This window comes from Macaca mulatta, chromosome 13, assembly GCF_049350105.2.
Source record: "Macaca mulatta isolate MMU2019108-1 chromosome 13, T2T-MMU8v2.0, whole genome shotgun sequence".
NCBI classification, from domain to species: domain Eukaryota; kingdom Metazoa; phylum Chordata; class Mammalia; order Primates; family Cercopithecidae; genus Macaca; species Macaca mulatta.
The window spans coordinates 53,427,093-53,450,506 of NC_133418.1; the positions used below are offsets into that span (position 1 = coordinate 53,427,093).

Below are 23,414 nucleotides of genomic sequence, written 5' to 3' on the forward strand. Positions count from 1 at the left end.
AACAAGCACTTTAACCAAAACATATGCTCACACACAGTATCATGCATGAAGGGCAAATAGAAACGGTGAATCTCCAGATCTGATATCCTGGGGACATAGCATTAGTTATGTGATTTTTCTGCCCAGGGACATATAATCTACATCTAATCAAGAGGAAACATCAGATAAATCCAAAATGAGAAATGCTCTATTAAAGAGAAAAGCAAAGCAGATTGTATTCTTCAAAAATGTCAACTTCACAAAAGATAAAGGCACACTACGGAAATGTTCCAGATTAAAGAAGATTAAAAAGACATAACTAAATGCAACATCTGATCTTAGTTTAGTCCTGTACTGGAAGGGGAAGAAAAACTGCTATAAAAAACATTATTGGGTCAATTGACAAAAACCAGAATACAAACAGTAGATTGATTAATTTTATAGGCTATGCCGTGACTCACGCATGTAATCTTACTACTTTGGGAGGCCCAGACAGGTGGAAGGCTTAAGCTCAGGAGTTCGAGACCAGTCTGAGCAACATGGCGAAACCCCATCTCTACAAAAAAATAAAAAGTAGTCAGGCATGACGGTGCGCGCCTGAGCCAGTACTCCCAGCCACTTGGGAGGATCGCTTGAGCCCAGAAGGCAGAGACCGCAGTGAGCCGAGATCACCCACTGGACTCCAGCCTGGGTGACAGAGCCAGACACTGACTCAAAAAAATTTAAAAAAAAGATTTTATAAATGTGAAATTTACTGAAGTTAGTAACTATGATGACTATGAAAGAAAATATTTTTAGGAAATACACGCTAAAGTATTTAGGGATAAAGGACCACAATATATGCAACTTAATGTCAAACTTTTCAGGAAAAAAACATGTATGGAGGAGACAGGGAACTCCCCTGTCACCTGGCACTTAAATTCATTCAAATATAGTGAATGACCCAATATTTCATGTCTAACATTGGACTATGTTATATTATTGTATACAAAGCAAAAAAAAGAAAAAACTATAAGCAATATAGCAAGAGGCAGAAAACTTGCAGTATAATAAAGAGCATCAGCCTTAAACACATTTTTGGATTTGGCCCTTCTTGTCTACATCATGTTCACTTCCTAACTATTGACTGTTAGTCAGCCTATTATGCAATCCGTAATAATCTAATCTTTGGGGAAATGTCCACTGATCTGAAGATACCCACCCTGCTAGGAGGGGTGCCAGTGAATGACTTCATGCAAAATTAGTTAACTCCCATAAGTAAAATTTAACACTATTAATTCAGCTTTAGAGAGGTAGTACAGCATAGTGTTTAAGAACTTAGACCCTACATTCAGTGTTTTAACTCTGGTCCTGCTGCTTGCTAACAACGTTACTCTGAGCAAGTTGGTTAATCCAAGCCTGCTTCATCCTGTGAAATAACTCTGGTCCTGCTGCTTGCTAACAATGTTACCCAGAGCAAGCTGGTTAATCCAAGCCTGTTTCATCCTGTGAAAATGAAACAACAGTACCCATTCGGAATGCTGCTGTGAAGATTAATTAAAATTGTAAATCCTGACATGCAACGAGGTGCTCAAAAAATGCTAAACAGTAAACAAAATGCTTTACTTAAGAAAATAGGTGTTTCTTCCCTTTAGTAAGACGAGTAATTTTTGAAAATTATATTAGAAACAGGAGTTAATTGCTTATGTTCACCTTTCTTTCAGTATTTCCTATACTGAGATCTAGAAATTTGTTTATCAAGTACTTTTTTTTTTGTGACGGAATTTCGCTCTTGTTGCCCAGGCTGGAGTACAATGGAGCAATCTCGGCTCACTGCAACCTCCGTCTCCTGTGTTCAAGCGATTCTCCTACCTTAGCCTCCAGAGTAGCTGGGATTACAGGCATGCGCCACCACCACAGCTAATTTTGTATTTTTAGTAGAGATGGGGTTTCTCCATGTTGGTCAGGCTGGTCTTAAACTCCTGACCTCAGGTGATCCGCCTGCCTCGGCCTCCCGAAGTGCTGGAATTACAGGCATGAGCCACCATGCCCAGCCTTATCAAGTAAATTTTTAAAGCCACATCAAAATTCATGAATTCAGATGCTGATGAAGCAAAGGATTATCTAATAATGTATAAAAAGCAAAGTTTTTCTTCAACAAGTAAACTGTAAGAAAAGGTAGGTGAGGAGTTTATAGACTTGAGAGTTATCAATCGTAACCAATTATGAACATTAGTTGGATCCTTACTCCAACAACCTTTACCACATATGCATGGGGGTGGGAGGTAGTGAGATAACTCGGGAAATCTGGTATCTGTCTGAATATCTGATATCAAAATTAATTACTCATAGTAACTGTTATTGTTTTAGGTGTAACACGCATGTTTTTTCCTAAACACTCTAGAGAAAATTCTGAACTATATACTGAACTGATAGAAGGATTTGTTTAAAAATAAGCAAGTAGAGATGAAACAAGACTGACCATTAGCTAGATAACTGAAACTGGATAGGCACATGAATGAATTAGTATCATTCTCTTTACTTTGCATATGTTTAAAATTTTCCATAGTAAAATAGTTTTTGGGTTTTTTTTTGGTAAAAATATTTAAAAGTTGGCAACTCATACTCAGCAGAGACAACCGGCAAATTAGCTAAAAGCTTAATAAATAAAGACTGTGGAAATAAGATAAGAAATTTTTTTAAAACTTGATATGAACGATAAACATATTTTGGTTCAAAAGAGTAAAAAAAAATCCAAAATATATGTTTCTCAGGGTAACCATTAAGGAAACAGGCTAGGCGCAATGGCTCACACCTGTAATCCCAGCAATTTAGGAAGCCAAGGTGGGAGGATGGTTTGAGTCCAGGAGTTCAAGACCAGCCTGGGCAATACAGCAAGACCTTGTCTCTACAATTTTTTTTTAAAAGATTAGCCAAGCGTGGTGACGTGTGCCTGTTGTCCCAACTACTCAGGAGACTGAGGCAGGAACATCGCTTGCACCCAGGAGGTAGAGGCTGCAGTGAGTCATGGTGGCCTTCGAGATAGAGTGAGATCCTGTCTCAAAAACAAAACAAAGCAAGAAAACATATGTACATTAAACCTACTTCTGTTTCCTGGACTTTCTTTTCAATTTAAAACCCTTATTATTATTGACCCTCACCGGAGTTTTTTTGTTTTGTTTTGTTTTTGGACAGAGTCTGCCTGTGTCACCCAGGCTGGAGTGCAGGGGCACAATCTCGGCTCACTGCAACCTCTGCCTCCTGGGTTCATGCCCTCAGCCTCCCCAGATGCTGGGACTACAGGCACCCGCCACCATGCCCAGCTTTTTTTTTCTATTTTTAGTAGATATGGGATTTCACCATGTTAGCCAGGACGGTCTAGATCTTCTGACCTCGTGATCCGCTCACCTTGCCTCCCAAAGTGCTGGGATTACAGGCATGAGCCACCGCACCCAGCCCTCACCCCCATTATTATAGTTGTGTGTTTTATTTCTACATCTCACCTTTTCCTCACTCTTCTTCCTTTCCATTATTCTCATCTTCTATATACTTATTTTCCTTCCCTTTTAATTTTCCATCACAAATTTCAAAAGACTAAATAAAGTTAAAGCAGTGAAGAGTAGATAAACTGGATACACATGAGGGCTTATTAGTTTTAGCCACAAACATAATTACTTTCAATTTGGAGAGTCTCTAAAACCACTACATTGCCACATTCATCAGCGCCTGTTTCCTTGCTAAACAGCCCAAACTGTGTTACTGGGTACCAATACTGGAAGTACTGTTTCTAAGTATATAAGGCATTTTATTAAGGATTTGGACAAATTTAGTCCAAACCTTAAACAGTATACATTAAGGTACAATGGAAAGAGCATGATTCAGAGTCCAGGCTCTAGTGACTATCAGCTGAGTTCACTCACTCAACATCTTAGCATCTAATACATACCAGGCACTGGGAAAGATACAAAGACTAACGTTACAATCATATAAATAGTTACAATATATATTTGTAAGTTCTACAAGAGAGACATGTAAAAAGTTTATAGAAGCACAAAACATTTTAATAAAAGTTAGATTAGATTGCCTTTCAACTCCAAAATTATATTACTCTAAATCCTTTTAAGCCGTTTAATTAGAATACCCACAGATAATAATTTTCTATCAAATGATGCTGCCTAAGCACTTAAATTTTGAAATAAAAGTAACAGCTAACATTAAGCACCTAGTATCTGCCAAGGAATAGGAGTTTTCTATACACTGTCTCGCTTAACAGTCACTCACAAAAATCCCAAGCAGGAAGTAATAATGTCACCATTTTAGAGATAAGGAAACAAAAGCTCAGAAAGACTAAAATAATTTACCAAAGTCTCACACATACTGAGGAAGAGATCTGATTCCAGATCTTCTGATTGCAAAGCCTATTCTCTTTCCACTAAACAACTTGTCTCATTTTCTTTCACTACCTAAGAACAAAATTTCCAGAGATCACCTACTTAAGAGCACCCAAGAAAAACCGTAAGATAGTCTTCAAGTACAGTGACGACTTTAAACTAGAGTACCTAAACCTTTTTAAACTAGAGTAACTGCCATACACACCCTCCGAAACAAAATGCAAAAAAAAATTACAAAACAAATACAACCAATATACAGTATGTGACCATAAACATATTATGAAAACTTGTTAATAAAAACGAATTAGATTTTGTGATTTCTTCCAGCTGTTATATTTACCCTTTCTTGCTTCCAAGACAAATAAACTCCCAAGGAAGGAATGGCCCAGCATATTTCAGTGTATTAACATGCTGGAATGCCCTCTAATTATTTAAAAATACGTATTACAGAATATGGAGTACAAAATAAAACACAAAATGCTGTCAAATAAATTTTTTTAAAAGATAGTAACTGTAAGTCCACTAAGTCTCGAATGTCTAATCATTAACAAAATTTAGTTATCTGAAGTAATGTCATCAACATGTTTTTCTGCGAAAACTTCCTTAACTTCACCTTTTTTTGGTCAATCCTTTTTTCCAGGTTATCAATTTTTAATTGTAAATCTGAACCAGCAAGCACAACATCCCTGAAAAAATAATCCTTTATAACAAATGAGGGAAAAACGCAGAAAATTTTGTGTGCACAATTCCAAAGCTCGTTGGAAAAAGTAGTTTAACATAAGTCGCTGGATCCTGGTGACAAGTTTTTCATCGGGACTCCTTTAGACTACAACAATTCCTGGTCCTCGCCCCAAACTTCGCCTAAGGGCAAATTTTAAGATTAAGAAAAATTAGCTTCAGGTAGCCTTCACTGTCTAGCTCAATTAATGATTTTGTAATACTGAAGTATCCCTCATTACCAATTACCTCAAACAACAAAAGATCTATTTCAAAGGTTCTCAAGGATTCCAGTCTGTGATATACACATTCCCCCTCCCTTTAAGAGAACGGGGCCCAAGCAAAGAATCACACGAAAACAATTCACTGACGTTGTTTTCACAATTCCTCTGAGAAATTTGGAAATGCTGTTAGGTATCACAACCATGTATGAGTCCTCAGTCTCCCACACAGAGGTGACATTTTCTTTGCTTTCATACCTGCACTACGCAGCACAGAACGCCGGCCCGCAAAAGCCGCTGGATCCTAACATTCCCTCCCTCATCCCGACTCCCCCTCCCCAGCTCCAAACACAAACACGCTCTTCTCTCCACGCTTCTTGCACAATGTCGCTGGCCAGAGGGGGCTCGGCTCAAACTCCACCGCCTCTTCGGGCCCGACGGGAACGCTTCCTCCCTGCTCGGCGCTCCCTCACCACCGCTTCCTCGGCTGTCAGGCCCGGCGCAGCCTCGGCAGGCCCTGCGCGGCTGGGGAAGGGGCCGCCTCGGCCTCGCCAAAAGGCTCTTCAAGATCCTCGGCCCAGTGCAACGGCGTCAGGCAGCTCTTCTCGAGGCAGGGTCCTACACGGGTGCCCGGACGGGCGCTCCCGGGTAGCGAGGTGAACAAACGACGGAGCAGGGCAGCACAGCACAGCTTCCCTTCCCATCCCGGGGGTCCCCCAACCTCCTCCCGCCCCCGCCGTCTGCCCGCCGCCATTTTGTGCGGAGCCGCTGCGACACAGATACAATAGTCGGCCCGGATCTCGCAGGAAGGGCTCAGGACCCCCACGATACGGGCCTCCGCCTTCCAACCCCGTACTCCCCACAGGGCAGCGGTCCTACCTATGCCTACCCGACTAACAGCCGGATCCCATTCGCGCCCCACACAGTTTAGCACTCTGCCTCCAGTCTCGACGCCGAAAAAGCTACCGCCTCCAATGAGGTGCACGCATGCGCGCCTCTCCAGCCCCTGCGAGCCCTCGTAGGCTCCCAGCGCCTGCGTACCGCTGGCACTGCGCTCGCCCGAAGCCCGAGAAGAGCCCGGGGGAGCTGGCTCCCGGAAGGGGGCGCTCCCGCGTGGCGGCGGCCAAGGCGCCTGCGGCAAAAAAAAAAAACACAAAAAAAAACTCCAGCGCCGTCCCCACCCCTTTGCTGGTTCTGTGCCTGTCCTCTCCAAACCGCTCATCCTTTTAAGATCTATATTGTTTCACCTCCTTCATGAAGTCTTCCCTGATCATTTTGTGCATTCAATAACAACATTATATGGCCAGGCGCGGTGGCTCACGCCTGTAATCCCAGCACTTTGGGAGACCGAGGTGGGTGGATCATCTGAGGTCTGGAGTTCAAGACCAGCCTGGCCAACAATGTGAAACCCTGTCTCTACTAAAAACACAAAAAATAGCCGGGCGTGGTGGCGCGCGCCTGTAATCCTAGCTACTGGGGGTGCTGAGGTCGGAGAATTGCTTGAACCAGGGAGGCCGAGGTTGCAGTCAGCGGAGATCGCACCACTGCACTCCAGCCTGGGCAACAGAGTGAGACTCCATCTCAAATAATAATAATAATAACAATAACATTATATTATAACAGGTTATACTCACGCGTAGCACATAATATAATGCTTTGTATGGTCAAGATTTTGCCTGCTTTTATCCTGTCACCTTGCACCTTTTGATCCCTATGGCAATGATGTGTCATTGCTACTCAAAACTGTAAATTAGAATTCAACTAAAGCTTATTCAGCTAAAACTTTAACACTCTGAAAATCCTGTTGTCATTTAACAATAAAAAGCCCTATCTGTATGGTAGGTATTCGTAATCCTCATTTTACCCATGAAAAACCTTGGGATGACAGAAGTTAAAGAACTGTGTTATGTAATGTTTTATCTTCTCAAGGTGACTATACTACACCAATATGAAAACCCAGTCATTGGACAAAATCTGGTAAAGCTACAAGCCCTGCCTTATGCATACCACACAAATCACACCACCCACCCTGAGTCTCACACATCGGTTTTACCTAGCACTCAAGCAGATGCATTTCTTTTATTCACATTAAAACAAGCATTTGAAAGACTCAAAAGAAAAGTCGTTTTAAAAAGATATCTTAATCGGATTTTCATTTCAAACTAAAAATCCTGCTAGGGACAACAAACTAAAAACAAAGAAAAAGCCAACAAGTGCCCCCTAAACACCAAATAACCCATGTTAACATTTAATAAGTTTCCTTCTACACATTTCTTCATAGTCATACAAACACATTATTTGCATGTAACAGGAAATGTCTTCTTTTTTCGCACATTAGCTATTTACTTTTCTGCTTACTGACATTTCTCCAAGTAAACCATATAATCCTTTTTAAAATAATTATATAATATTCATAGTATAGCTGCCTCAGCAATTATTCAACCTGTTGTTGAATACTGAAGTTGTTTCCAGTCTTTCTGCTACTACAAACATTGCTGTATACAAAGACTTACCAAATGATGCTTTAATTTCTAAAGGCTAGAATCATCACAGTGGGACTGCTAGATTAAATGTGTATGTGTGTACATACATTTAATTTTAATAGGTGTTGTAGGAAAACTTCCCAAAAAGTTTCTACAAAGTGTCGCTTCCACTAAATATGTAAGAAAATAGGTCGGGCAGGGTGGCTCATGTCTGTAATCCCAGCACTTTGGGAGGCCGAGGTGGGTGAATCACGAGGTCAGGAGTTCGAGACCAGCCTGACCAACATAGTGAAACACGATCTCTACTAAAAATACAAAACTTAGCTGGCTTTGGTGGTGTGTGCCTGTAATCCCATCTACTTGGGAGGCTGAGGCAGGAGAATCACATGAACCCAGGAGGCAGAGGTTGCAGTAAGGTGAGATCGTGCCACTGCACTCCAGCCTGGGCAACAGAGTCAGACTTTGTCTCAAAAAAAAAAAAAAAAGAAAAAGAAAAGAACCATTTCCCTACAAACTCACTTCTTTCTCAAACCTGAAATACTTTAAATATCATTGGACTTCTATCTGTTCTTTAAAGTTTGAAATAATTCACCTTTGAAATATCTTGTTTGGTGCTTTTTCTGAGAGTTGTTCTTCTCTAATTTTCTCTTGATACTTTATGATATTTAGTTGGGTAAGAATTTCTCTCTCTTCCACGATGAATTTGGTAATTTATATTTTGCTTGAAAAGCATTCATTTCATCTAGATTTTCAAACATTTCCCTAGAGTTAGGCAAAGTAACTTACGAAATTTCTTTCATTTCCTTTACGTGGGCCCCTTATATGACTTTATTTATTTGCACAGCACTTATCACCTTCCAATATACCAATTATTTATTTATTTGTTTCTTCTCCATCTTCCTCCACTAGAAATGTAAGCTCCCTGAGGTCAGGGATATTTGTCTGTTTTCTTCACTGCTTTATTTCCAATACAGAGAATGATACTTGATACATAGTAGAAAATCAGCAAATATTTCTTGCAAGAATGAATGACTCTGATGAGTGTGTGTGTGTGTGTGTGTGTGTGTGTGTGTGTGTCACTGTCGAGCATCTTTTCATATCTACTAGACAGGTGTACTTCTTTTTTCTTTTTTTTTTTTTTAAGTCTCCATTTAACTGGTTTATCTGCTGCTAATAAATTGGCAACACAAGGAGGGACCGAGGGTGAGCTCCCAGCCAGGCTCCCGTGTCCAGGCTTTGGCAGGAGTCATGTGTATTTCTTCATTTAAAATAACTCCTTTTCATATTCTTTGTGCATATTTCTAGTGAAGTGATTGTCTCTTATCAGAGGTAGCTCTCACTATATATGTATTTGTCAAATATGTGGCAATTAGTTTCTCCTCACTGAAATTTTGTTTCTACCTTTTGCTATTATAAACTAAATGTTCATTAAATCAAATCAATCTTTTCATTTATGACTTCTGAGTTTTCTTTTCATCCCACTCCCTTGAAGCATACACACCCAGAAATTATACAAAATTCTCCTAAGTTATCTAAACTTCACAGTTGTTCACAATTGTTCACTTTTGTTTACAACTTCACAATTTTATTTCTTACATTTAGATGTTAATCAATCTAACATAATTTTTATGGTATGAGGTAGATCTAGCTTCATTTTCTTCCAAATGAATAAAGGCAATCATGAAGGTTCCAGATGTTAAGTAAACCATTCTTTTTCACATAATTGAAATATATCTTCCCCTTAAAAAGCAAACAACAAAAACTATTGCGTTTCCATGTATAAAAATGGATTTACAGCCCTTCCAGTCTGGTTTAACGATCTATTTGTCTACCTGTGAGTCAGGGCCATTTCATTAACTGAGCCAGTAAATATGTATTGTTTATGTTTTTATTTTCTGTATATTATGATGTTTGACATCTTATTAACCTTTCTGGCTGGGGAGAAATTGCCACTCCTGGGGCTAGCCAATTCTTAGAGAAGGCAAAGTTCAGCCGGAGCTTGACTTTGATATGCAAACTACCAATTCAGAGCCATCTTCCTCTATCAGGCCAGTATACCCCAGGAGGCAATATTCCTCTGCCTTAGTCGTCCCAGGGGCAGGTTACCAGGCAACTACAGACCACTTCTATAGCTAAGAGCCTGCGGAAATGATTCAAACTAGCCAGTCCTGAGCTGTTTACCCTGCTCTGTCTTGCCTTTCCCTGAGAAACTCCAATAAAGGCCTTAGCCTGGGCTCCTCCTCTTGCCACTCGTTCCTGCCCCTTCTGCCTCCTGATGGACTTGGGTGTTTCCTCATGTGGCCCTGTATGGCAGAGCATGCTTCCTGCTTTTAGGACCTATGAGCATAGTAAACTTTGTTTCCCTGAGCTTCTCCTGGAACTCCTCTTGTGGCCACACCTGACTGACCCTCACATAAAATACCGCAGAACAAAATATTCCTTGAGGGTGCACTCTGTGCCTGGAACTATTCTAGCCACCAAGGAGTAGCAAACCAAAAGGCAACACTCATTCCTGCCCTCATGGCACATACAGCCTTGATCAGGGAGACAGACAATTAACAAGTACATTTATAGTATGTCAAATGGTGACAAATGCTATGGAGGAAAACAAAGCAAGACCAGGACACATAACAGAGGCTGCAATTTGAAATGAGATGGTCAAGAAAGGCATCACTAAGAAGGCAACATTGGAGCAGAAATCTGACAAGTGTGTGAATAAGCAGTACAGAATCTAGGAGGAAGAGTATTCCAGGAAGAGTGAAAGTAAAATGTAAAAGCTCTGAGGTGAATGCCAGCTTGCTGTACTTGAGAAAGCCGAAAGGCCAAAGAGGCCACAACAGCATTATTAAGAGAGGACATGGGAGATGAGGTGGAGGGGAGCTGGAAACACTTGCTGTATTAGTGTGCTAGGGCTGCTGTAACAAATCACAAGTTCGGTGGCTTAGACAACAGAAATTATTTCTCTCCATTCTGGAGGCTGCAAGTCCACAGTCACGGTATTAACAGGTTTGGTTTCTCTTGACAATTCTCTCCTTGGCTTGCAGTTGGCTGCCTTCCCACTGTGTCCTCACATGGTCTTTTCTCTATGCACATGCATCTTCCTCTTCTTATAAGAACACTAATCATATTGGATTAGGGCCCCACCATTATGACCTCATTTAATCATAATCACCTCTTTAAAAGTCCAATCTCCAAATATAGCCACATTCTGAGGTGTATGGGGAGTTAGGGCTTCAGTATATAAATTTGGGGAGGACAAAATTCTGTCCATAACATAGGCCATTTTGAAGGCTTTGGTTTTTTACTGTGAATAAAACAAGAAGGTTTTGAGCAAAGGAGTAACATAATTTGACTTACATTACATGGAATATTTACTCTCTGTCACTGTTCTAAGAACTGGAAGATACAACAGTTATCAAATACCTGCCTTCATAGAATTTACATTTTAGTGAAATAAATAATAAATATATAATGTGGTAATGTAAAATTTTTTAAAATACTATATCACAGGAAATGTTAGGGGGTTATGTTAGGGGGAAATGATGAGGCAGGGACTGGGGAATGCTTTAGATAGAGTAGTCAGGGAAATCTCAGATAAGGTGATATCTGAGCAGAGATATAAAGGAAGACAGGGAAAAGACACGTAGATATCTGGAAGAAGAGTTCTCAAACCAGAAGAAACATCAAGTGCCAAAGCCCTGAGGCAAAATGTATTTCAGGACTAACAAGAAGGCCAGCTCAGATGAGGAAGAATGAAGAGGAAGGATGAGATGAGGATGAAGAACTATCAAGGGAGCAGACCACACAAAGCCTTAGAGGCCATTTAAGACAATGCATAACACTGAATAAAAAACTGGATTAGAGATCCCAAGAGTTATCCCTCTAGCTCCTTCACTGATACTAACTTCACTGGATTTCAGATTTCTTCCATGTAAAATGTGGGAAGAAAGGGGACTAAATTAGCTTTACCATAAGATGTGAGTCTGGAAATCCACAAACTGAAAAATGCTCACCAGTTTATGGCATTCCTAAGAAAATTTCTTTTTTGTTTTTGGAGACAGAGTCTTACTCTGTCACCCAGGCTGGAGTACAGTGGCACGATCTCAGCTCACTGCAACCTCTGCCTCCCAGATTCAAGCAATTCTTGTACCTCAGCCTCCTAAGTGGCTGGAATTACAGGCATGAGCCACCATGCCTAGCTAATTTTTGTATTTTTTAGTAGAGACAGGGTTTTGCCATGTTGGCCAGGTTGGTCTCAAATTCCCGACCTCAGGTGATCTGCCCACTTCGGCCTCCCAAAGTGCTGGAATTACAGGTGTAAGCCACCGCAACTGGCCAGAAAAATATTTTTTATCTTAGAGTCTACTATATCCAAGTTTTTATGCCTTGTAGTCACGTGGATTATTTCAATAAATCCTCATTCCTATTTAAAAATGTCAATATTCTTGACAAGGAAAACAAATCTATCCTACTGCACATCATCTTCTTCCACAATTCCCTACTTTCTTCCCTCACCCACTCTGTTTTCTGATTGGCCAGACAACAAGCATTGAGCAGCTCTATCCAGAGCTAAGCTTCTGCCTGCTCAGCACAGTCACAGCTCAACACCTGATTAGAAAACAGAACAGTCATCACAAACTTTGTTAACATAAATGGGGCTTTGTCTCAATGACACAGAGAATCTCATCACCATTTCAGCTCAAGTGCAAGTATCCTAATAAATAGGATCTGGGGGCAACTATGGCCTTTTTGTTTTTAGAAACTAAATCTAAGTATTGGAATAGACAAAGGGCCATGATGAAAAGTGTGAGAAATCCCAGAGTCATTTCCTGTCCAGAAAAAGGACAAAAATATCAAGAAAACTTGATTCTAACTGATCCTTAAATTTTGGAGACTATAAGGTGCAACCAGACATAATACATGGAGACGTTCAGAAACTCAAGAAAACAAGCAGTTATTTTTCTGAGTTTTAATCAAAGATAATGCAATGGCAAACAGAAATCAGTTTGTCTCTTCTTGTTAAGGTAGTTTTAAAATATGTTCATAAATTTCTTTAATACACTTCAGTTCAAGAGGTGGAGCCTAACTCCCTTTCCCTTGAATGTGAGTCAGACTTAGTAAATTGTTTTTAACGAAGATAATGTGGTGGAAGTGATGCTATGTGACTTCCAAGGCTACATCATAAAAAGCAGAGCTTCTGCCTGACGGTTCCTAGCTCCTGGATTACTTACCCTCAAGAAAGCCAGCTGCCATGTTGTGAGAACATCCAAATAGCCGTTAAACAGAAGCCCATAAGGTGGGCCAGGTGCAGTGGCTCATGATTATAATCCCAGTACTTTGGTAGGCCTGAGTTCAAGACCAGTCTAGGCAACATAGCAAGACCCCATCTTTACAAAAAATTATCTTAAAAATTAGCCAGGCATGGTGGCTTATCTGTAGTCCCAGTTACTTGGGAGGCTGAGGAAGAAGGATCACTTGAACCCAGGAGTTCCAGGCTGCAGTGAGCTATGATCACAGCATTCACTCCAGTCTGGGTGAAAGAGCAAGGCCCTGCTCCCCAGCACCCCCCTCAAAAAAAAGGAGAGGAAAAAGAAAGAAAATTGCCAGCCATTTCAGTGAGCCACTTTGGATACAGAACCTCCAGCCTCAATTAAGCTTTCAGTTGACTATAGCTTAGGTCGATATCCTCCAAGCAATTTCTTGAGAGACACTGAGCAACAACTGCCTAGCTAAGTTACCTCTGAATTCCTGACTCATAGATGAGGATAAAAAACATATTGTTTTAAGCCATTAAGGTTTTGGGTAATCTTTAATACAGCAGTACATAACTAATATATGAAGACTATGAAATCAATTCATTAAAACCATGACTCAAAATCATTATACATCAATCAGTGGAAAATGAGCTGGGATTTAGAAACAATACATATTTTGACTTGAGTCCAACTAAAGCAGTATTAATAATTAGCTTCCTCAAGCATAAAATAATGATCCCTTACCTGCAGGATCATCATCCTATGAACCTCTTACCCTGATAGCCCTGTGTACACAGTCTACACGCTAGCTACAAAAACAATTCGAGATACGGAAAATCATGGCGGAGAGGAGGCAGGATGAGACTGCAGCTCCTACTTGGACGGACAGAGCAGCGTTTGGAGGCTCACATCGTGAACTTTTGCTCCAGAGTGACTGCAAGAATACATTAGGAAAGCCAAGAGAACTCACAGACCCTCTGAAGGAAGTGGATTGCTCCTGCAGGACCCAGGAGACACCCCCCAAATACTGTGAGTGCCCAAACTGTGGAAGTGGGAAAGGGAGATCATCTGCCCCCAAACACACACCCCCACTGGGGAACCTGAAGGTCTAGAAGATTCTGACCTTACCTGGAGCTGAGTCTATTTAGAGAGCCAAATGAAATACAGGGGTAGAGGAAGCAGCAGGAAAAGCCCTGTAGGCTCACTGGGTCTTCCAGCAAGCCATTTCTGCCTCGCCTCACAGGGGTCCTTGAGGAGGGCTGCCAGAGGCACTGGGAAAAAGTCACAGGGAAAAGGAAACCTCCAGCTGAACTTTGTAACAAATTGAACCAATCAAGAAGTCTTCTGGCCAGAACACAGGCTAGGACATGAATCTAGTGTGCAGACTCCACAGGCAGGGGAAGAAGGAAAGCCCTACTTACTTCCATAGCTGGGAGGCAGGTAGCCTGGGGCAAGTTCTCAGGCCTGCTCGCCCACTGCCTGGGAACAGACTCAGTGCTGTTGTGGGGAGCACAGTGGGAGTTAGACTGGCCCTTTGGGTTGCGTGGGAGCTGGGTGAGGCCTTGACTGCTGCCTTTCCCCCAACTTCCCTGACAACCTGCATGACACAGGAGAGGCAGCCGTAATCCTCCTAGGAACATAACTCCATTGACCTGGGAACCGCACCCCCATCTCCCACAGCAGGTGCAGCAAGACTTGCCCAAGTAGAGTCTGAGGTCAGACGCACCTGGCCCTTTCCCCACCTAATTGTCCTTCCCTACCTACCCTGGTAACTAAAGACAAAGGGCACATACTCTTCGTATTTGTGAGTTTTAGGGCCCCTCCCACCACCTGTTCCTCCCCATACTATCACAGCTGATGCTCTCTTGAAAGCACCACCTCCCAGCAGGAGGCCAACCACTACAAAAATAGTATACTAATCAACCAAAGCTAAGGACCCTCACAGAGTCCATTTCAACGCTGCTACTTCCACCAGAGCAGGTGCCAGTATCCATTGCTGAGAGACCCACAGACAGTTCACATCACAGGACTCTGTGCAGACAACCCCCAGTACCACCAGGGAGCCTGGCAGACTTGCTGGGTAACTAGATCCAGAAAAGAGATAACAATCACTACAGCTCAGCTCTCAGGAAGCCACATCCCTAGGAAAAGGGGGAGAGTACTACATCAAGGAAACACCCACGGGACAAAAGAATCTGAACAACAGCCTTAAGCCCTAGACCTTCCCTGACAAGAGCCTACCCAAATGAGAAGGAACCAGAAAACCAGCTCTGGTAATATGATAAAACAAGGTTCTTCAATACCTCCCCAAAATAACACTAGCTCACCAGCAATGGAATCAAACCAAGAAGAAATCCATGAGCTACCTGAAAAGCATTCAGAAGGTTAGTTATTAAGCTAATCAGAGAGGCACCAGAGAAAGGCAAAGGCCAATGTAAGGAAATTTTTTAAAATGATACAAGGAGTGAAGGGCAAAATATTCAATGAAATAGGTAGCATAAATAAAAAACAGTAAAAACTTCAGGAAACAATGGACGCACTTACAGAAATGCAAAATGCTCTGGAAAGTCTCAGCAACACAATCAAACAAGCAGAAGAAAGAACTTCAGAGCTCGAAGACAAGGTTTTTGAATTGACCCAATCCAACAAAAAGAAAAAAGAGTAAGAAAATATGAGCAAAGCAAGCCTCCAAGAAGTCTGAGATTATGTTAAATGACCAAACCTAAGAATAATCAGCGTTCCTGAAAAAGAAGAGAAATCTAAAAGTTTGGAAAACATATTTGGGGGAATAATTGAGGAAAACTTCCCTGGTCTTACTAGAGAACTAGACACCCAAATACCACAAACTCAAAGAACACCTGGGAAATTCATCGCAAAAAGATCATCACCCAGGCATCTTGTCATCAGGTTATATAAAGTTAAGACAAAGGAAAGAATCTTATGAGTTGTGAGGCAAAAACACCAGGTAAGGGAAACCTATCAGATTAACAGCACATTTCTCAGCAGAAACCCTACAACCTAGAAGTGATTGGGGCCCTATCGTCAGTCTCCTCAAAACAATTATCAGCCAATAGGCCAGGCGTGGTGGCTCACGCCTGTAATCCCAGCACTTTGGGAGGCCGAGGTGGGCAGATCACAAAGTTAGGAGTTTGAGACCAGCCTGGCCAACATGGTGAAACCCTGTCTCTACTAAAAATACAAAAATTAGCTGGTAGTGGTGACACACATCTGTGATCCCAGCTACTCAGGAGGCTGAGGCAGGAAAATTGCTTGAAACCGGGAGACAGAGGTTGCAGTGAGCTGACATCACAGCATTGCACTACAGACTGAGCGGCAGAGCGAGACTCCATCTCAAAAAAACAAAAACAAAAACAAAAAAACAAAAAAGTAATTATCAGCCAAGAATTTTGTACCCAGCAAAACTAAGCTTAATAAATGAAGGAAAAATATTCTTTTTCACACAAACAAATGCTGAGAGAATTCCCAACAACCAAACCAGCACTACAAGAACTGCTAAAAGGAGCTCTAAATCTTGAAACAAAACCTGGAAACACATCGAAACAGAACCTCCTTAAACCATAAATCTTACAGGACCTATAAAACAAACAAAAACAAACCAACCCAAGGTCTACTGACAACGTATGAAACAATTAATGAACAGAATGGTACCTCACATCTCAGTAATCATGTTGCATGTAAATGGCCTAAATGCTCCACTTAAAAGATACAGAATTGCAGAATGGACCAGAATTCACCAACCAACTATCTGCTGCCTTCAAGAGACACACGTAGCACATAAGGACTCATATAAACTTAAGGTAAAGGGATGGTAAAAGATAATCCATGCAAATGGACACCAAAAGCAAGCAGGAGTAGCTATTCTTATATCAGATAAAACAAACTTTAAAGTAACAGCAGTTTAAAAAGACATAGAGGAACATTATATAATGACAAAAGGCCTTGTCTAACAGGAAAATATCACAATCCTAAACATATGCACCTAACACTGGAACTCCCAAATTTATAAAACAATTACTAATAGATCTAAGCAATGAGCTAGACAGCAACACAATAATAGTGGGGGACTTCAATACTCCACTGACAGCATTAGACACGTCATCAAGATAAAGTCAACAAAGAAACAATTTAAACTATACCCTGGAACAAATGAACTTAACAGATATTTATAGAACATTGTACCCAACAACTGCAGAATACACATTCTATTAAACAGCACATGGAACATTCTCCAAGACAGACCGTATGATAAGCCACAAAATGGGCCTCAATAAACTCAAGAAAATTGAAATTATATCAAGCACTCTCTCAGACCACAGTGGAATAAAACTGGAAATCAACTCCAAAAGGAACCTTCAAAATCATGCAAATACATGGAAATTAAATAACCTGCTCCTGAATGATCACTGGGTCAAAAATGAAATCAAGATGGAAATTTAAAAATTCTTTGAACTGAACAACAATACTGAAATAACCTATCAAAACCTCTGGGATACAGCAAAGATGGTGCTAAGAAAAAAGTTCATAGCCCTAAATGCCTACATCAAAAAGTCTGAAAGAGCACCAACAGACAATATAAGGTCACATCTCAAGGAACTAGAGAAACAAGAACAAATCAAACCCAAACCCAGCAGAAGAAAGGAAATAACCAAGATCAGAGCAGAACTAAATGTAATTGAAACAAACAAACAAAAAAAAAATGCAAAAGATAAATGAAGCAAAAAGCTGGTTCTTTGAAAAGATAAACAAAACTGATAGACCATTAGCATGATTAACCAAGAAAAAAAAGAGATAAAATCCAAATAAGCTCAGTTAGAAATGAAAACGGGAGATATCACAACTGACACCACAGAAATACAAAAGATCATTCAAGGCTACTATAAACACCTTTATGTGCATAAACTTGAAACCTAGAGGAGATGAATAAATTAATGGAAAGACAAAATGTTCCTAGCCTAAATCAGGGAGAATTAGATACTCTGAACAGGCCAGTAACAAGCAGCGAGACTGAAATGGTAATAAAAAAAATTACCAACAACAAAAAGTCCAGGACCAGAAGGATTCACAGCAGAATTCTACCAGACATTCAAAGAAGAATTGGTACCAATGCTATTGACACTATTCCACAAGACAGAACCCTCCCTAAATCATTCTATGAAGCCAGTATCACTCTAATATCAAAACCAGGAAAGGACACAACCAAAAAAGAAAACCACAGACCAATATCCCTGATGAATATAGGTGCTAAAATTCTTAACAAAATACTAGCTAACTGAATCCAGCAACATATCAAAAAGATAATCTACCATGATCAAGTGGTTTTCATATCAGGAATGCAGGGATGGTTTAACATATGCAAGTCAATTAATATGATATACCACATAAACAGAATCAAAAACAGAAATCACATGATCATCTCAATAGATGCAGAAAAAGCACTCCACAAAATCCAGCATCCTTTCATGATTAAAACTCTCAGCAAAGGCCGGGCGCGGTGGCTCAAGCCTGTAATCCCAGCACTTTGGGAGGCCGAGGTGGGTGGATCACGAGGTCAGGAGATCGAGACCATCCTGGCTAACACGTGAAACCCCATCTCTACTAAAAAAAATACAAAAATTAGCCGGGAGCGGTGGCGGGCGCCTGTAGTCCCAGCTACTCGGGAGGCTGAGGCCGGAGAATGGCGTGAACCCGGGAGGTGGAGCTTGCAGTGAGCTGAGATCCGGCCACTGCACTCCAGCCTGGGGGACAGAGCGAGACTCCGTCTCAAAAAAAAAAAAACAAAAAAAAACAAAAAAAAAAAACAAAACAAACAAACAAAAAAAACTCTCAGCAAAATCAGCATACAAGGGACATATCTCAATGTAATAAAAGCCATCTATGACAAACCCACAGCCAACATAATATGGAATGGGGAAAAGTTGAAAGCACTCCCTAAAAGAACTGGAACAAAACAAGGATGCCCACTCTTACCACTCCTCTCCAATATAGTGCTGGAAGTCCTAGCCAGAGCAATCAAGACAGGAGAAAGAAATAAAGAGCACCCAAATCAGGAAAGAGGAAGTCAAACTGTCGCTGTTTGCTGATGATATGATTGTTCACCTAAACCCTAAAGACTCCTCCAAAAAGCTCCTAGAACTGATAAAAGAAAGTTTTTCAGCAAAGTTTCCCAATACAAAATTAATGTACACAAATCAGTAGCTCTTCTATACACCAACAGCAACAGAGCTGAGAATCAAATCAAGAATTCAACCTCTTTTACAATAGCTGCAAAAAAATAAAATAAAAAATAAACTAGGGAATATACCTAACCAAGGAGTTGAAAGACCTCTACAAGGAAAACTACAAAACACTGCTGAAAGAAATCATAGATGACACAAACAAATGGAAACACAGCCCATCCTCATGAATGGGTAAAATCAATATTGTGAAAATGACCATACTGCCAAAAGCAATCTACAAATTAAATGCAATTCCCATTAAAAAACCACTATCATTCTTCACAGAATTAGGGAAAACAATCCTAAAATTCATATGGAACCAAAAAACAGCCTGCATAGCCAAAGCAAGACTAAGCAAAAAGAACAACTCTGTAGGCATCACATTACCTGATTTCAAACTATACTATAAGCCATAGTCATCAAAACAGCATGGTACTGGTATAAAAATAGGGACGTAGACCAATGGAACAGAATAGAGAATCCAGAAATAAACCCAAATACTTACAGCCAACTGATGTTCGACAATGCAAACAAAAACATAAAGTCAGGAAAAGACACCCTATTCAACAAATGGTTCTGCAATAATTGGCAAGCCACATATAGGAGAATGAAATTGGATCCTCATCTCTCACCTTATACAAAAATCAACTCAAGATGGATCAAAGACTTAAATCTAACACCTGAAACTATAAAAATTATAGAAGAGAGCATCAGAAAAACCTTTCTACACATTGACTTAGGCAAAAATTTCATGACCAAGAACCCAAAAGCAAATGCAATAAAAACAAAAATAAATAGCTGGGACTTAATTAAAGTAAAGAGCTTTTGCACAGCAAAAGGAACAGTCAGCAGAGTAAACAGACAACACACAGAATGGGAAAAAATCTTCACAATCTATACATCTGACGAAGGACTAATATCCAGAATCTACAACAAACTCAAACAAATTAGTGAGAAAAAAACAAACAATCCCATCAAAAAGCGGGCTTCGGAAATGAATAGACAATTCTCAAAAGATATACAAATGGCCAACAAACATGAAAAAATGCTCAACATCACTAATGATCAGAGAACTGCAAATCAAAACCACAATGCAATACCACCTTACTCCTGCAAGAATGGTCGTAATCAAAAAATCAAAAAATAATAGATGTTGGCATGGATGCAGTGAACAGGGAACACTTCTACACTGCTGGTGGGAACATAAACTAGTACCACTACAATGGAAAACTGTGTGGAGATTCCTTAAACAACTGAAAGTAGAACTACCATTTGATCCAGAAATCCCACTACTGGGGATCTACCCAGAGGAAAAGTCGTTATACAAAAAAGATGCTTGCACACACATGTGTTTAACAGCACAACTTACAATTGCAAAAATCTGGAACCAACCCAAATGCCCATCAATCAATGAGTGGATAAACTGTAATATATATATATGATGAAATACTACTCAGCCATGAAAAGGAATGAATTTATGGTACTCGCAGCAACCTGGATGAGACTGGAGACTATTATTCTAAGTGAAGTAACTCAGGAATGGAAAACCAAACGTATATTGTAACTCATAAGTGGGAGCTATGCTATGAGGATGCAAAGACATAATGACACAGTGGACTTTGGGGATTCAAGGGGAAAGGGAGGGAAGGGGGTAAGGGATAAAAGAGTACAAACTGGGTGCAGTGTATACTGCTTGGATGATGGTTGCACCAAAATCTCACAAATTACCACTAAAGAACTTACTCATGTAACCAAGTACCACCTGTTCTCCAATAACCTATATAAATTAAATAAACAAATAAGAAAAAAGAAAAGCAATTCAAGAAAGAGATCAACATTGAGAATGGAAGCATGTAGAGTTCAATAGACATGCTTTCCCGTGTATCAACTACAACTAATGAAAATTATTTTTTAAAAACCACCATGTAAAAGCCTCTATAATTCTTCTAAGGCCATCAAATGAAGAAACATTATTGAAGAAAATCTACTAAATCTTGGTAAGAAAGTCTGGGACAGTTGAGTGAACTGCTCATTCACCATCTCCACCAAACTCAGTGTGACAGAAACTCTACTCCAGTTGGTATACAGAAGAAGAAGGGACTCCTTCTTCCTACAGCTCCAAAGGGATATGGCATCTCTCCAGAAAAACATGTGACCAGCACATCTTCCCCCCCCCGCCCAGCTCCATGTTATGGGAGCTAAGTTTCAGGTTTGGGCAGCAGAGAGGTCTGGAGCTCCCTTCTTATGCCCAAACCACATTCATAAGGTGGAGGCTCTACACCAGATGGAGCAGGCCAAAAATACCGGGACCCCAACTGGCTTCCTCCCAACATGTTTGTAGTGCAGAGATTCCACTCCAAGGCTGCTGATTCATTCCTCTGCTAGTTTAAATCTATTGTTGAATCCCTCTAGTGAATTTTCACCTAAGTTATTGTACTTTTTACCTCCACAATGTGTAACAAATAATAGCACAAAAAAGGGGCAGAATCAATAGAGCTATACAAGAGTCACATTTTAAAATATCACTGGATAGGCAACATAGGGAGACCTCGTCTCTACAAAAAATAATAATAATAGTAAAAAAGCCGGGTGTGGGGTACAAACCTGTGGTCCCAGCTACTCAGGAGGCTGTGGCAGAAAAGGATCCCTTGAGCCTGGATATCGAGGCTGCAGTGAGCTGAGATGGCACCACTGCACTCCAGCCTGAGTGACAGAGTGAGACTCTTTCTCCATATATATATATATATATATATACACACACACACACACACACACACACACACACACGCTGTGATGTATATATATATATGACATATATATCATCTATCTCACTAGAACTAAGTTAGTATACATTTGAAGTAGATTCTAAAAAGTTAAGATGTACAGTTGACCCTTGAACAACATGGGTCTGAACTGCATGAACCCATTTATGCACAAATCTTTTTCAATAACTATAATCGAAAATTTTTTGGAGGTTTGCGACAATTTGAAAAAACTCACAGATGAAATCCATCACCTAGAAATATAAAAAAAAAAGAAAAAGTTCTGTCATGAATGCATATAGTGTATGTAGATAAGTCTATTTAATCATTTACTACGATAAAATATACAAAACTCTATTATAACGTTAAAACTTACACATATAAACACTTATAGACCATATATGAATCCATTTGCAGTTGAGAGAAATGTAAACAAATGTAAAGAGGAAGTATTAATTCATAACTGCATAAAATTAACTGTAGTACGTATTATATGACTATAATAATTTTGTAGCCACCTCTTACTACTATTGCAGTGAGCTCAAGTATTGCAAGTATCAACTTAAAATGCCGTGTGACACCAGTTGTCTCTCTAATAAATTGCAAATTGCAATAAAAATTGATCTTTCATATTTCTTGTGTATTTTTCATTTTGTTTAGTGTAATATTGTAAACCCTGAGTAACACCATGGGACCAATACAAAGAGCCATCAGTGGTGCTGGAAGTCATGATATTACATGAAAAAGTCAAATTGCTTGACCTGTACCATAGATTGAGGTCTGCAGCTGAAGGTTGCCCACCATTTCCAGATAAATGAATCCAGTGTAAGGACCACTGTAAAAAATAAAAGAAAATTCATGAAGTCATCACTGCAGCTATGCTAGCAGGCACAAAAACCCTGCTTTTTTGTGTGTGAAATACTTTTAATGTAATATTAGACATGCAGATTCTGTAAGTGTTCAGGGCTGCTATAAGAAAGGTATATCTATAGCCTCTAACATCATTCAAGAAAAACCAAAGTCATATGACAACTTAAAGCAAAAGAAAGTAAGGGAGTTGGAGAATTTAATGTCAGCAAAAGATGGTTTGACAAATTTAGAACGAGATTTAGCTATAAAAATGTCAAGATAACAGGAGCAATAGCTTCTGCTGACCAAGAGGCAGCAGCTGAGTTTCCCAACATCATTAAGAAAATCCTTGAAAAGAAAGAATATCCACCTGAATAGGTATTTAACGCAGATGAAAGTCCCCTATTCTGGAAAAAAGAATTGCCACAAAACACATTTATTAGTAAGGAAGAGAAGCAAGCACCAGGATTTAAGGCAGGAAGGGACAGGCTAACCTTACTGTTTTGTGCAAATGCAGTCAGGTTTATGATCAGGGCTGCCCT

The 23,414-nt window shown here is 40.2% G+C and overlaps 1 protein-coding gene across 17 annotated transcripts in view; it reads right to left on the reverse strand.

The window, feature by feature from the left end:
• The window catches only part of ZNF638 (zinc finger protein 638), a 154,040-nt gene that overhangs the window by 93,229 nt on the left and 37,397 nt on the right, over window positions 1-23,414 (reverse strand). For 8 of the 17 annotated variants that reach the window (XM_077959441.1, XM_077959444.1, XM_077959436.1 and 5 more), the window contains exon 1: window positions 6,177-6,263. The exons of 1 other annotated variant lie outside the window; for it this stretch is intronic. The gene's annotated coding sequence lies outside the window, so the exon portion shown is untranslated. Of the gene's footprint in view, window positions 1-6,166; window positions 6,264-23,414 lie in introns of those variants that run through there. 8 more of the 17 variants (XM_077959440.1, XM_077959443.1, XM_077959433.1 and 5 more) reach the window with 1 other exon arrangement.